The 12,606-nt window shown below is 53.3% G+C and overlaps 1 protein-coding gene across 3 annotated transcripts in view; it reads left to right on the top strand.

The window, feature by feature from the left end:
- The window catches only part of TMEM63C (transmembrane protein 63C), a 126,396-nt gene that overhangs the window by 798 nt on the left and 112,992 nt on the right, over positions 1 to 12,606 (top strand). The gene's annotated exons all lie outside the window — the stretch shown is intronic.

Genomic DNA, 12,606 nt, shown 5'->3' with positions numbered 1-12,606 from the left:
GGCTTTTTAGAATTTAAGGTTTTGGAGAGTCCAAATCTATACGTGGATTTTCATGTGGGGTATCATGTTATTCGAGGCTCAACGACATTTGCATTAAGTTTCAAACATGTACTCAGGTCACCTGGGAATGTTGGGATTCGGTGTAGAACCGGTGTGAACTTGAAATGCAGGCAATCTTAAGGCAAGTGAATAGTCCGGTATTTCCTGGTGTCTTGGAGGTTTATATTGGGTGGGTTGGGAGGATGAGAGTCAGATACAAGCCAAGGATTTCTTTCTTCTGATCTGACACTTTCACAAACGTTGAAACTACAGTTGTCTGCCGGCATGAGCTAACGCCCCATTAAATCAAGTTCTTCCTACCATGGAGGTCCTTAGCAAGTACAACTCCAGGCCTCCCTCCATGCTTCTTAGATTCCTAATGCTCTGCTCTTCTCTGTTCCCCAAGGCCAGTCCAACCGCCCCTCCCCAGATTTTTAAGACACTGGAAAAATATAAGCTTATCCTCATGTAAAAGCCTAGAGGGTTGCCAGAGTCTAATTCTCACAGCATTGTTTCTGTCCTACATAATTTTCTAAGTAGCTTTAAAATGTATGGCTGTATCACCACATAAATGAAATGTCAAGATAGCTAGAGAAGGTCCCCGCTGAAATCAAGAACCATCTTCCCGTAAGAAGTGGCATCAGATAGGCAGACCACACAAAATGGATCTTGAGATATTCAGGCGAGCGCGGCTGTTTGAGTTTGTGGCCCCTGCCCTTTGGTGTGATTTTCCACTTAAGACGCCTGTTGGGGGGCGCTTGGGTGGCTCAGTGGGTTAAAGCCTCTGTCTTTGGCTCAAGGTCATGATCTCAGGGTCCTGGGATCGAGCCCCGCATCGGGCTCTCTGCTCAAGCAAGGAGCCTGCTTCCTCCTCTCTCTCTCTCTCTGCCTGCCTCTCTGCCTACTTGTGATCTCCGTAAAATACATAAATTTAAAAAAAAATTTAAAAAAAAAAGACGCCTGTTGGAGCCACCCAAAGGATGGCATCACGACAGATCGTACGTAGCCTGGGGCAACGGGGTCTAAAGACCTGCGTACACCTGTCTCTTCTGTTACGCATGAACTGGGTGGCTTTGGGTAAGTCACTGAGCCTCTCTAGGCATCACTCCTCTTGGCTGAATAATGAAGGATCAGAACTCTTTCTCCCCACGGTTCTGTCCAGCCCTCACCAGTTGAAAGCTCTGTCAGCTGTGTTACAGGTGAGCCATAAAATAAACAGATTTAAAACAACCAGGGTTGTCTCCAAAGCAGGTCCCTAGTGCTCTGGTAAGATGATTTTGAAGTGTTCTTTCGGCTTTTTAACTTCTCTGTGGCTCGAAGGGAAGCATTTTGCCGGTCCACACTGGTTTTTCCTTTCTTGTGATTGCCTGGTTGCAGCTAACATGAATTTGCCAATTCCCATATAAAAGCCTGCTCTCAAAGAATTATGAGCCCCACAGGAGAATCGTGTGGGGTTAAATCAAATTACGCCCTTCCGAGTCAGTCATCTGCAAACAGCTCCCTCCTTTCATCTGAACTGGACGATAACCGGTTGTATATGTTGGATGGCATGTCAATTAGCTTGCATTTCAGTCCAAATCCCTCTCCCTGCCGATCAGGGAAGATGTTTCTATGAGTGTTAGAAGGAGCCTCTTAGGTTGACTTAACATTATTATTATTTTTTATTTATTTTGTGTATTTATTTGATGGAGAAAGAGATCACAAGTAGGCAGAGAAGCAGGCAGAGAGAGGGGGAAGCAGGCTCCCCGCCGTACAGAGAGCCCCATGCAGGCCTTGATCCCAGGACCCTGAGACCATGACCCGAGCCGAAGGCAAAGACCCAACCCACTGAGCCACACAGGTGCCCTGACTTAACTTTTTTTTTTTTTTTTAAAGATTTTATTTATTTGACAGAGATCACAAGTAGGCAGAGAGGCAAGCAGACAGAGAGAGAGGAGGAAGCAGGCTCCCTGCCAAGCAGAGAGCCCGATGCGGGACTCGATCCCAGGACCCAGAGATCACCACCCGAGCCAAAGGCAGAGGCTTAACCCACTGAGCCACCCAGGCGCCCCCTTAACATTATTTTTAAGGTAAATGGGCACAGACCATGTAAATGAGGTCCTACTTTTTTTTTTTTTTTTGAAGATTTTATTTATTTATTGGAGAGCACGAACAAGGGGAGGGATAGAGGGAGAAGGAGAAGCAGGCTCCACCATGGATCAGGGAGCCCAGTGCGGGGCTCGATCCCAGGACCCCAGGATCACGACCTGATTTGAAGGCAGGTGCTCAACCCACTGAGTCTCCCAGGTACCCCGAGGTCCTGCTTTCTGAGGACTTTGTTCTGGTCCCAGGCTTTCGGGCACCACTAGCAAACACGCCGGAAGAGAGATGGAGATGAGGTCCGCCTGGACGACACAGCACAAGGCGGAGGGCGGGAGAAAGGGGCAGCCGGAAGCAGCCTCTATCTCCGCAACCTCAGTTTCCTTTATTTATTTATTTATTTTTAAAGATTTTATTTGTTCATTTCACAGACGGAGATCACAAGTAGGCAGAGGCAGGCAGAGAGAGAGGAAGCAGGCTCCCCGCCGAGCCAAGCAGAGAGCCTGACACGGGGCTCAATTCCAGGACCCTGGGATCATGACCCCAGCCGAAGGCAGAGGCTTTAACCCACTGAGCCACCCAGGCACCCCTCTCAGTTTCCTTTATTATAGGAAGGAGTGATCCCTGCTGTCCACTTGACATCCCGAGATTGCGGTGAGGAACAGTGATGCATCCCAAATGGTTAAAACCGCTGCACACAGCAAGGCCGCCCCCTTGCACGCACACCTAGCAGCCCCTCTCGGGTTGTCATTTGCTTGGAATAGTGAAGACTGTCTTCTACCAAAATCGCCTCTCTGGCTAAGGGGGAAGACAGCACGTATCCACCCAGCCTTTGACTGGTTTCCTAGAAGGAGGGATCTTGTGCGTCCCTGGTGTCCTGTGACCACTCTGGCCTCTTCCACTTGGAATTCCTGCTTGGTTCTCTGGAGCACACGGCTTCCCTGCCCCCCAGCCCCCAAGGATGGTTATGCAAGCCATTAGAGAATTATTTGGAAGAACAGTCTGTATGGCTCCTGCCTCAAATTACAGCAGCTGGAGAAGATGAGCAAGAGAGAGAAAAGCCTGTGGAGTAGGAAGTTAACGCAGCGAGTGGGCAGAAGCTGTTAGGGAAGGAAGGGGGGGCCTGGAACCTGGAAGCAGGAGCGCGCGGCCAGCCGCGTGCAGGAATAATCAGTGTCCGGAGCCGGCCCTTCCGAGCTGCGGGAGAGCTCGAGTGCAAAGAGCTGCCTTTAGTTTTCCCTACTCACTTTAGGAGTTGCAGGGACTTGGAGGAGGGCTCGCTCCTTCTGGTAGCAGTCTCTGGAACGGGTGGGCGTCTGTTTCCCGGCCCCCACCCACCCTGCCCTCCTCCAAAAGCCTTTGACCGCTGCCGGGCAGATGGGAGCCCTTGACCCAGAGCCCACCCTCCATTTGGGGCTAGGAACATGGCAGCTCCAGGGGCTGGGCGGAGAAGCCACCAGCTGTGACCACCTGTAGATGGCAAAACCCTAACTACCCCCAAAGCTGGTTGCGGTCACCCGTCCTTATCCATCCCTTACCCAAATTCAGAATCTGTCTCAAAGTCAAGGGAAGAAAAGACACTTAAAGATGTCCACAAACAGAAAGAGTTGCACCCTCAGTGGGCCCTGACTCAGATTTGACACATGCGGGAAAGCCTGGTTCCTGGAGGCCCAGGGGTCCTCGGCCCGAGGACCGAATTCCGGCTCCCCTCTGCTCTCCAGCACGGCTCCCGGGCTGCCTGCTTGTCGCCTGGCTACTCAGGAAATGCAAATGAGTGTTCACTTCAGCAAAATACACAGAGGAAAGGCAGTGAACCACCAAAACAAACATCCCAGGGTAGCTACCGCTGACCTTGAAGGTCAGGTGTGGTGCAGACAGCAGCTTCCACGGATGGTTTTCACGCTCTGGCGGGCGGGGCTGCAGGGCCAGAATAACTTGAAGGGGAAAACCCTTTTCTAAAGCCTTTAAGGTGATCCCTGTTGAGTCAAGATATATTTGGAAGTTGTGCTTCACAGTCAGGCTGCTTTCGTTCTGGAAGCGTTTTCAGAGCATTGGTTATGCTGTGGCTGGTGCCACGGCGGCAGGACCGGCTCTCCGGCCCCACCAACTGTGTGCAGGCCAAGGCAGTGTGGGAGCTCCCACTCAGTCATTAATGTTTGCCACGCTGATGGTGTGTGTGTGTGCGTGTGTGTTTAATTGAGAGGAAAGGGCTCTGGACCCCCCAGGGTCAGAAGTGAGCAGGCACCTCACAGCACAGGTCAGGCCCGGGGCAGTTCCCACTTTGGGAGAAATTTAAAAATCCTCTTCTCTGCTCCCTTTGTCACTCCTCCTCAAACTTGTATTCTTCTCAAACTTGTATTCTTCTCAAAGCCCCTAAAAGTTTTCACGACTCCTGAAGCTTACTCTGAACATGGTCATTGTTTTTTCAGAGTAACTAATACATAATTCTGTGCCAGGTGCTGGCCTTGTTGTAGGGCGGTCATTTAAACAGACCTGGGCTCCGCTGATATTCTCGCGGGAGGCTGGCAATGACCATGGACTCGTCAGTCTCCCCCTGGGTAGTTTGGATCTCACTAGGTCTTATACATTCAAAGCTGGGTATGTAAGTCTGGCAAGGTGGTATGCCCTACTCGCTTCTCCTTTTATTTTAAAGATTACCATTTTGATGACCTTTGGGTTTAGCATCCAAGGGTCCCTAATGGTAAACTGCTAGTTGAGAATAGGCATCACGTATTAGCTAAATTCACCCCAACACCGCATTCTAGTGGAGAGTTTTCAGAAGTGGGTTACCTGTTTGGTGACTCACCTTCAGACTTCTTTTTTTTTTTTTTTTAAGATTTTATTTATTTATTTTATTATTTATTTATTTTATCATTTACTTGACAGTGAGAGAGAGAGCACAAGTACAGCGGAGTGGCAGGGAGACGGAGAGGGAGAAGCAGGCTCCCCACTGAGCAGAGAGCCCCATGCGGGCCTCATGACCTGAGCTGAAGGCAGATACTTAACCAAATGAGCCATGCAGGCACCCCAGACTTCCCTTTTTTTTTTTTTTTTTTTTTTTAAGATTTTATTTATTAGAGAGAGAGAGAGAGTGCATGAGTAGGGAGGAGACACAGAGGGATAGGGAGAAGCAGACCCCCTGTGCTGAGCAGGGAGCCTGACTCAGGACTCAGTCCCCTGATCCTGAGATCATGATCTGAGCCAAAGGCAGACACTTAACCAACGAACTTGCCCCAGACTATTTTTTTTTAAACATTTATTTATTTATTTAAGGCAGTAAGTGAGCTGGAGGAGCGCAGAGGGAGAGAAAGAATTGCAGCCAGACTCTTGGCTGAGAGCAGAGCCTAACACAGAGCTCGATCACACAACCCTGAGAAAAAATCTGAGCAGAAATCCAGATTCAGATGCTTAACGGACTGAGCCGCCCAGGCACCCCGGGGTCCTTTTTTTTTCTTTAATTGAAGTAAATTGACATACAATATCATGTTAGTTTCTGGTGTGCACCATAGTGATTTGACATTTTTATACATTGTGAAATGATCCCACGATGAGTGTAGTTACCATCTGTCACCGTGTTTCCAGACTTCTGAGCTCACCCACGATAGCACCTGCATCAGCGTTCTGCCAGATGCAGCCGTTGGAACGGGGCACCACCCCAAGCACGAGCACCTTTCGAAGGTCTGTGCCTTAGGCTTCTCACTTGCCGTGACTTAGAGAGGCCCAAGGCCTGCAGAAAGATGTATGAGGTGTGGGGCCTGGAGCCTTCAGAGCTGAGCGGGGAGACGGGACTCCGGGGAAAGCGGCAGCACAGGGGTGGGCCCTGCTGCCTGAGGCCGCCTGCAGACCAGAGCCCAGGAGCTCTCCAAGGCCTCATTGGAAAGGGCTCTAGGTGAGATTTGAGCCCAGCCTTGACATAGGATGCAGCTTGGATGGGCTGAGAGTAAGGGGCCAGTGAAGGACAGAGCATGAATAGAGGCATCATGGTGGGATGGCGGTATCATGGCTTTGGGTCTGGATCCAGTTGGTTTCTGTGTGATCCTAGCAAGTTAGATAACCTCTCTGGGCTTTGTTTCTTCATGTGTTCCGTTACTAGCTCTTCTCAAAGATTACTGCGCAGTGATGTACGATGTATCTAGCAAGGAGGCCCCGCACAGCGGGTGCTCAAGAAACAGTAATCATTAGATTGTTACTGCAGGGGAAACATGCAGTTCCAGGAGTGAGGACACGGCCAGCTGGGCTGGCCCTGGTTCAAGGTCAGCCTTTCACTTTGTACTTACAGGCAGCTGCAGCAAACCCGCCCAGCTCCCGGCCGGCTACCACATCCTGCTGCACCCAGCACAGGACCCTCCTTAAGTACACACGTGGCGGAGTCCTTAGCAAACATGCTCTTCCCAGCCTGCCCCAAGCCTCACCCCTGTTCAGGGCCATGGGGAGCCTAGAGGAATCTGGATTATTGATGGCCCCGCCCTCACCAGGACCCTTAATCTGACACCCAGCCCAGCCTTCTGGCTGGTGACGCAGCCTCAAGGCTCACCTACAGTCCACCCTCCACACCTGCATCAGCACCTGGTACTTCGGCAACCCCCCTTGCTCCCGCTACTGCCCTCCCCAGGCACCTCTGTAGCAGTGGCCCTCTAGCCGTGGCTGCACCATGGCAGCCTACAGGGAGCTTTTATTTTTATTTTATTTTATTTTTTTAAAGATTTTATTTATTTGACACAGAAAGAGAGACAGCGAGAGAGGGAGTACAAGCAGGAGAAGCAGGCTTCCTGCCGAGCAGGGAGCCCAATGTGGGGCTGGATCCCAGGACCCCAGGATCACGACTTGAGCCGAAGGCAGATGCTCAACAACTGAGCCACCCAGGTGCCCCTCTGGGGAGCTTTTAAAGTCCAGATGCCCAGGCCACACCCCAGCTGAATTCTATGAGTCTCCAGGAGCTAGGACCTGGCCCTCCCTTCCCCCTTCCCCATCAGGAACTGGTAAATGTCCTCAGGTGATCGCACGTGTGCAGACAAGGCTGGGACTGCTCAGGCACTCCCCATGGCCAGACCGATGTTGGGACGGGGACTGGTGGGGAGGAGGGGCTGGCACGTGTACTAGCGTGGGTACTAAAGAGGGGCTCTGTGCTGGGGGCAGCAGGCCCTTTGCGGCTCACTGCCTGTAAGTATAAAGTAAAAGGCTGATCGTGGACCCAGACCAGCTCAGCTGGCCGGCCACTGGCTTCCGGGGTGCTCAGTGTGATCCGGAGTGTGGCCATCGCCTGGGAGCTCGTCAGAAGGCGGAATCACAGACCCAGCCGACTCAAGGTCTTTGTGTTCACAGGATCCCCAGGTGATCCCTGCACAGGGTCAAGTCTGAGAAGCACTGGCAACCAACCAGTATTTACTCGATGCTCTCTGTGGTCCAAGCCCATTTCCACCTCATGGCCTCAGTGATTAGCATCCCCTCCCGCAAGCAAGAAAAGGCCCACCATTCATTCAACATATCCTTACCCAGTGCCTCCCGGGAGAGAAGCTTTGCACTTAGGGCTGGGTATCAAACATGGGTTTCCCCTGCTGTGGAACAACTCACAGGGCCATAGGTGTGAAGTCAGGGTCATGACTTACCAGCTGTGTGTTCCTGCGCTACTTCCTGGGTCTCTCTGATGTCCGGTTTCCTCTGTGCAAATCTGGGCTGTGGTCATGATTCAGCGAATTTCCCTATGCCAAATACCCATCTCCCACCTGGCTTTAGCACGAGCTCAAGAATGTTGCTATCGTTACCAATAACACCACAACCAGGTGATAGGGAGGCAGTGGGGTGGAGGGACACGGTGCCAGGGTCGTGCCTGCCGAGGGGAGGGGGCACCGGGAGGGATGACAGAGGGGTCGTGAGCGCTAAGGATATCCCAGGAATTGAGGCACCGGGGAGGGGGGGGGGGGCTGTGGACAAGGCGGTCACTCCCTGCCTCCATTTCCCGGGATGAGTCGATTCTGAGCCCAGATCTCGCCCTTTTGCCCTCCGAAGCCCTGTGTGGCTCGGCGAGGCAAGACACCCAGCCGGGGGTCCAGTCCCGGGTTTGGTTTGCCCTGGTCCCTCTCCCGCGCCGACGCCTGGAGAGTCGGGCTTGCGACCCGACGGCGCCCCCTTCCGACGGCGCCGCGCCACTGCAGCGGGTGCCGAGCCTCCCCGAGACAGACACGCGGAGCCTTGGCCCACCCGCTGCCCACCCCCCCGGCGTGCGCGGGGGCCCGAGGAATCGGTTTAGGGGTTTCGTCTTCCTTGGAGCGCACCACTGTTTCCTGTAATTTAATTTTCTTTCCTGAAAGCGTTGCTAATTAAATCCTTTCTTCGGCGAGGCGCCCGTGCCCTCCCCTGCTCCCCTGCTGATTAAACTACCCAGCACGAGCGCGGCAACTCTCCGCTGGGGCTGCGGGCGCTCGGCTGGAGGGACCTCGATGCTCGCTCACCTGGCTGCTCCTTCCTCGGCGTGCCTCCTCGGGTCTTCTGGCTCCCTCTGCACCTGGACCGTGCGAGCCGTCCTTGCAGCCTTAGTCAAAGCGGGCACAGCCCGTCCCCTGCTGCTGGTGACCTCTGCTGGCTGGGAATCCGTCAAAGCCCACCTCACGGCATTTCACCTCCCCGGGTCCTTCCGACTCTGAATCCTACCTCTCACTGCTTTTTCTGTTAAGCACTATTCCTGCCTTCTCCCCCACCGTCCACAGCAAACAGACTAAGCAGGTGGGCCAGCCGGCTGTGTGGAAGGTCACACAGCCTATGTAGGAGAGAGCTGGGACTAGACTCGGCTTTCCTGAAGCTTAGCCTCTCAGGAGTCACCAAGTCAGAAGCCTCCAGGGGCCAAAGTAGCAAAGGAAGAGTGTGGGGCAGCCCTGTGAGGGGTAAGGTCTGTGGCAAAACAGAGTGGCTTGTCCCTTTGGAGGTCATTTAAAAAATGTGCCCCATTGAAGGCCAAGCGTGTCCAATTCCTGGTTAAGTCTAAGAGTAAGTCCTATGTGTGAGGATGGCAGTGATTTTCCCAGGGTGACAGGGACTTGGTGGCAGGACCACCGGGCACTCTGGCCTCTGTGTGGTGATCTAAGATGCTGCTCCCTGGATGGGGAGAGGCAGCCCCCTGCGGGGTTTTGCCCAGTGAGGCCTACTTCCTGCCACTCCTCCTGCCCCATGCTGTGGAGAAGTACCCCCGCCCACTGCTCATGCAGGGTCCCTTTCCCCTGAGACTATGGGGGGACACCACACTTCCCTACTCTCTATCTGAAATCCCCTATGCAGACCACCTCTGGCCCAGTTCTCAGCTAGCTGTCAGGCAGAGAAAGAAGGCAGCTCAAGCAAATCCCAGAATTTGAAAGGAGTTTGGGGGACCAATGCTATTTTTAAGTTTTTAAGGAGATATTACCGGTGGGGATTTCAGGCGTCACAAGCAGGCCAGGAAGGGGGCATTTGGGGACAGGGACTCTGGGAGGATGCCCACACAGGACTGCCTCCTCCCAGAAAGGCCTCACGGCCTGGTCCTCTGTGGCTTTCCCCTCAGGGTTCCAGGTCACTGCCCCGTTCCTGCCAGCAGAGCTTTGTGCTAATATTGCCCTAACTGGGGGGAGGGGCATTAACAAGGGATTCTGCCTCACCAGCCATCCCCGTGGCCCCTCCCGAGGCTTCTCTTTTCCCGAATATCACAGATGAGCTTTGGCAGATGCTTTCTGCCTTGGAGCCTGCTCCATTTCCGGGTCTTCGGAGGCCCCCCTGCCCTGGTCTCCAGGGGGTGGGTGTGGAGACGTGCCGGCTGTGCTCAGCTCCATGGCGGTGTCTGGTCCCCTCCCGCAGGCACAATGACACTGCCTGGGGGTGGGCAGTAGCCCAGAAATAGCTCAGGCCTTTTTCCCCTGCTAGACATCCTTCTTGAGACCCAGGGGAGGGTCCTCAGCCTGGACTGTCCGCAGATATCCACGAGTAGCCTCTGGAAGAAGCTGCTTCATCCTAGGCAACTGGGCCATAATCATCGGTCTGGGTGGGAGAGATACACCTCAAGATTCTTGGGGTCCTGAAGCCACCGCGTTTTCTCGCACAGACTCACCCTGAGCAGCTGTGAGCTCTCTGAAGCAGAGGCTGTGCCTAATTCCTTTCTCTGTGCCCACCAACACCTCTTGAATTACAGGTGCCCCATACACAGGTTAAATGAATGAATGGGTCAATGAATTCATGAGTGTGAAAACTTGACTGTTACTTGTCTGCAGGGCATTTACTGGATGTCCACAATAGTCCACAATACAAAGACAGTCTAGTGCCTGGGATAAAAGGATGAACTTGGGAACAGATACCCTGAGTTCAAATCCCTGAGCTGGCATTTACCAGCTGCAAGGCCAACTTATATGACCTCTCTGGGCCTCAGTGTCTTTACCCAGAACATAGGGGTAATGAATAAAGCATGCCTGCAGGGGTTGCAATGAAAATAGTTACTATCGGTAAAGGGTGTATGGCACATAGTGAATGCTCAGTAAATGTTGGTCATTATTACTTATTATTACTCACGCATCAGCCATAGTGTCAGGGCTCTATACCGTCTGCTAGGTACTGGGGGAACCAGAGGACTCCACCATTGCCATTCCCGCTCTCCAAGTTTCAGCTGGGAGGCAAAACCCATAGGGGAGGGAAGATTTCCCTAGGGGCTGGACCAGTCAGAGCTAACGGGAAGAGGCCTGAGGCGGCCACTAGGTGGCGGTGTAGAGAGAGGGCGTTGCTGTGGGCCAGGAAGGGAACATAGGCCTCTCCAGTGGGGTGAGAACCCATACAGGGGGGAAAGCCCACCCCTCTGCGTGAGCCCCTGGTAGTCATCTTGGTAGAAACAGCTTCCTTCTAAACCACTTCCCAAGTTGTATGGGAAGGAAAGAGGAATGGGAGCTCTTCCCAGAGGCTCTTATTTGAGCCCAAGGGTCCCTGATGTTTCCGGTTGAGTTCTCCAACGGCTTTAAACTGAACTCCTGGGAAATGAAGGTGACCCTCTTCCTTTGGTCTGCAACCCGGAGGACCCTGCTGATCACCAGAAAAACTAGACATCAGTTTGTGCTCGACTTTTCCAGGCAGGACAACCTGTAAAGGGATCAAAGGGAAGAGGCAGGTCCGCAGGGAACATGGCTTGAGGACGAACCTCTTCTTCAACTGTGATGGCAGCATGCTTACTCGGGCCCCCATTACTCCTAAATGGAGACTCACAATTCCCAGGAGTCACGTGGCATCCCTGCCCCTGCACAGTCCCTCGTACCCCCACCCCTACCTATGGCCCTGCTTTCCTGTCTGGCAACTCGTATTCATCCTGTATGACCCTGACGTTGCCCCTCTGGGAAGTCTTCCAGCCTGCCCAACAAGTGAGTGCTCTTCTTCTGCAGTACCCTGCCCTTCTCCCTCATAACTGTCTGCAATTGGTCCTCTTCCCTGAGAGCATCCCGAGGTCAGGTAATGGGTCTCATTCATCTTTGCATTCCCGGTTCCTGGCATCATGCCTGGCACGGAGTGGGCATCAGTGAATGTCTGAGGAATGATTGGAGGTGCTGGGCCAGCACCACCCACAGAGAGGAATGAAGACAGAAACAGAAACCAACATCGGGAGCAACGGAGCTACCCCAGACCCCCCATCCCATTAACAGGCTCACTCTGGTTGGCGACCAGGTCCAAGGATCGGCCTCATTTCTAAAACATCTCGGATAAGGCAGGAGCCATGTATCCCAGCTCCCTGCCCAGCCCCTCCTTTTCTCCCCAGCAGGAGGAGCTGCCTCCCCAGCATCCTGGAGAGCATCCCAGAGGATGAGGGGAGTAATGAGCTCAGTTGCAGGATACTGTACTGTGGTTTGCATGTGTGGAGTGGCAAGGACAGCCATGTTCCTGGGAAAGGAGACTAGCTAAAAGATGATGTCTGCTGAGACCTACAGACTGGCTTCATTAGAGCAGGGGGGAACTCAGCTCTCCTCAAGGACTTGTGTCCTCTATTGCCACGGGCTGATGGTTTCTCTCAGCTTTGGCAGCCAGGAGGCCGTGCTGCATGGCACAATGTACAGATTGCCCCAAATCTCTTCCTCCAACGTGAGGTTACAGAGGTTACAGGTTAGTTAAGAGGGATAACCTCGCCAACCAATGGGCCAGGGACAGAGGGGAGTGATCCTGGTTACCCTGAACCCCGGGGTCATGATCTTCTCCCCACTCCAGTGCTCCTGATGGCCTTTCCTTTGAGGTCACCTTGACCATCCTATCTCAACCTTCAGGATCCTCTCGGGCCTTCTCCCCCTGGACCCCTCCAAGTCAAGCTCCATGTCTGTGCAATGGCTCTGACACATCTTTCCTCCCCAGCCCACAGCCAGTGTTCCCGCCCAAACCCTGGTTATGTCACCCTCGGCTCATGACAATGCCTCTTCTCGGGTGCTCCCCCCTTCCAGCCTAGCCACCAAAGCCCCACTTTCTGAAATCTGGCTCTAATCATGTAGCTTCCTGTTCACAACCTTCAAT

This window comes from Mustela lutreola, chromosome 7 (genome assembly GCF_030435805.1).
Source record: "Mustela lutreola isolate mMusLut2 chromosome 7, mMusLut2.pri, whole genome shotgun sequence".
In the NCBI taxonomy this organism is placed as follows: Eukaryota; Metazoa; Chordata; class Mammalia; order Carnivora; family Mustelidae; genus Mustela; species Mustela lutreola.
The sequence above is the reverse complement of the archived record's forward strand: the minus strand, read 5'-3'. Positions and strand labels throughout refer to the sequence as shown.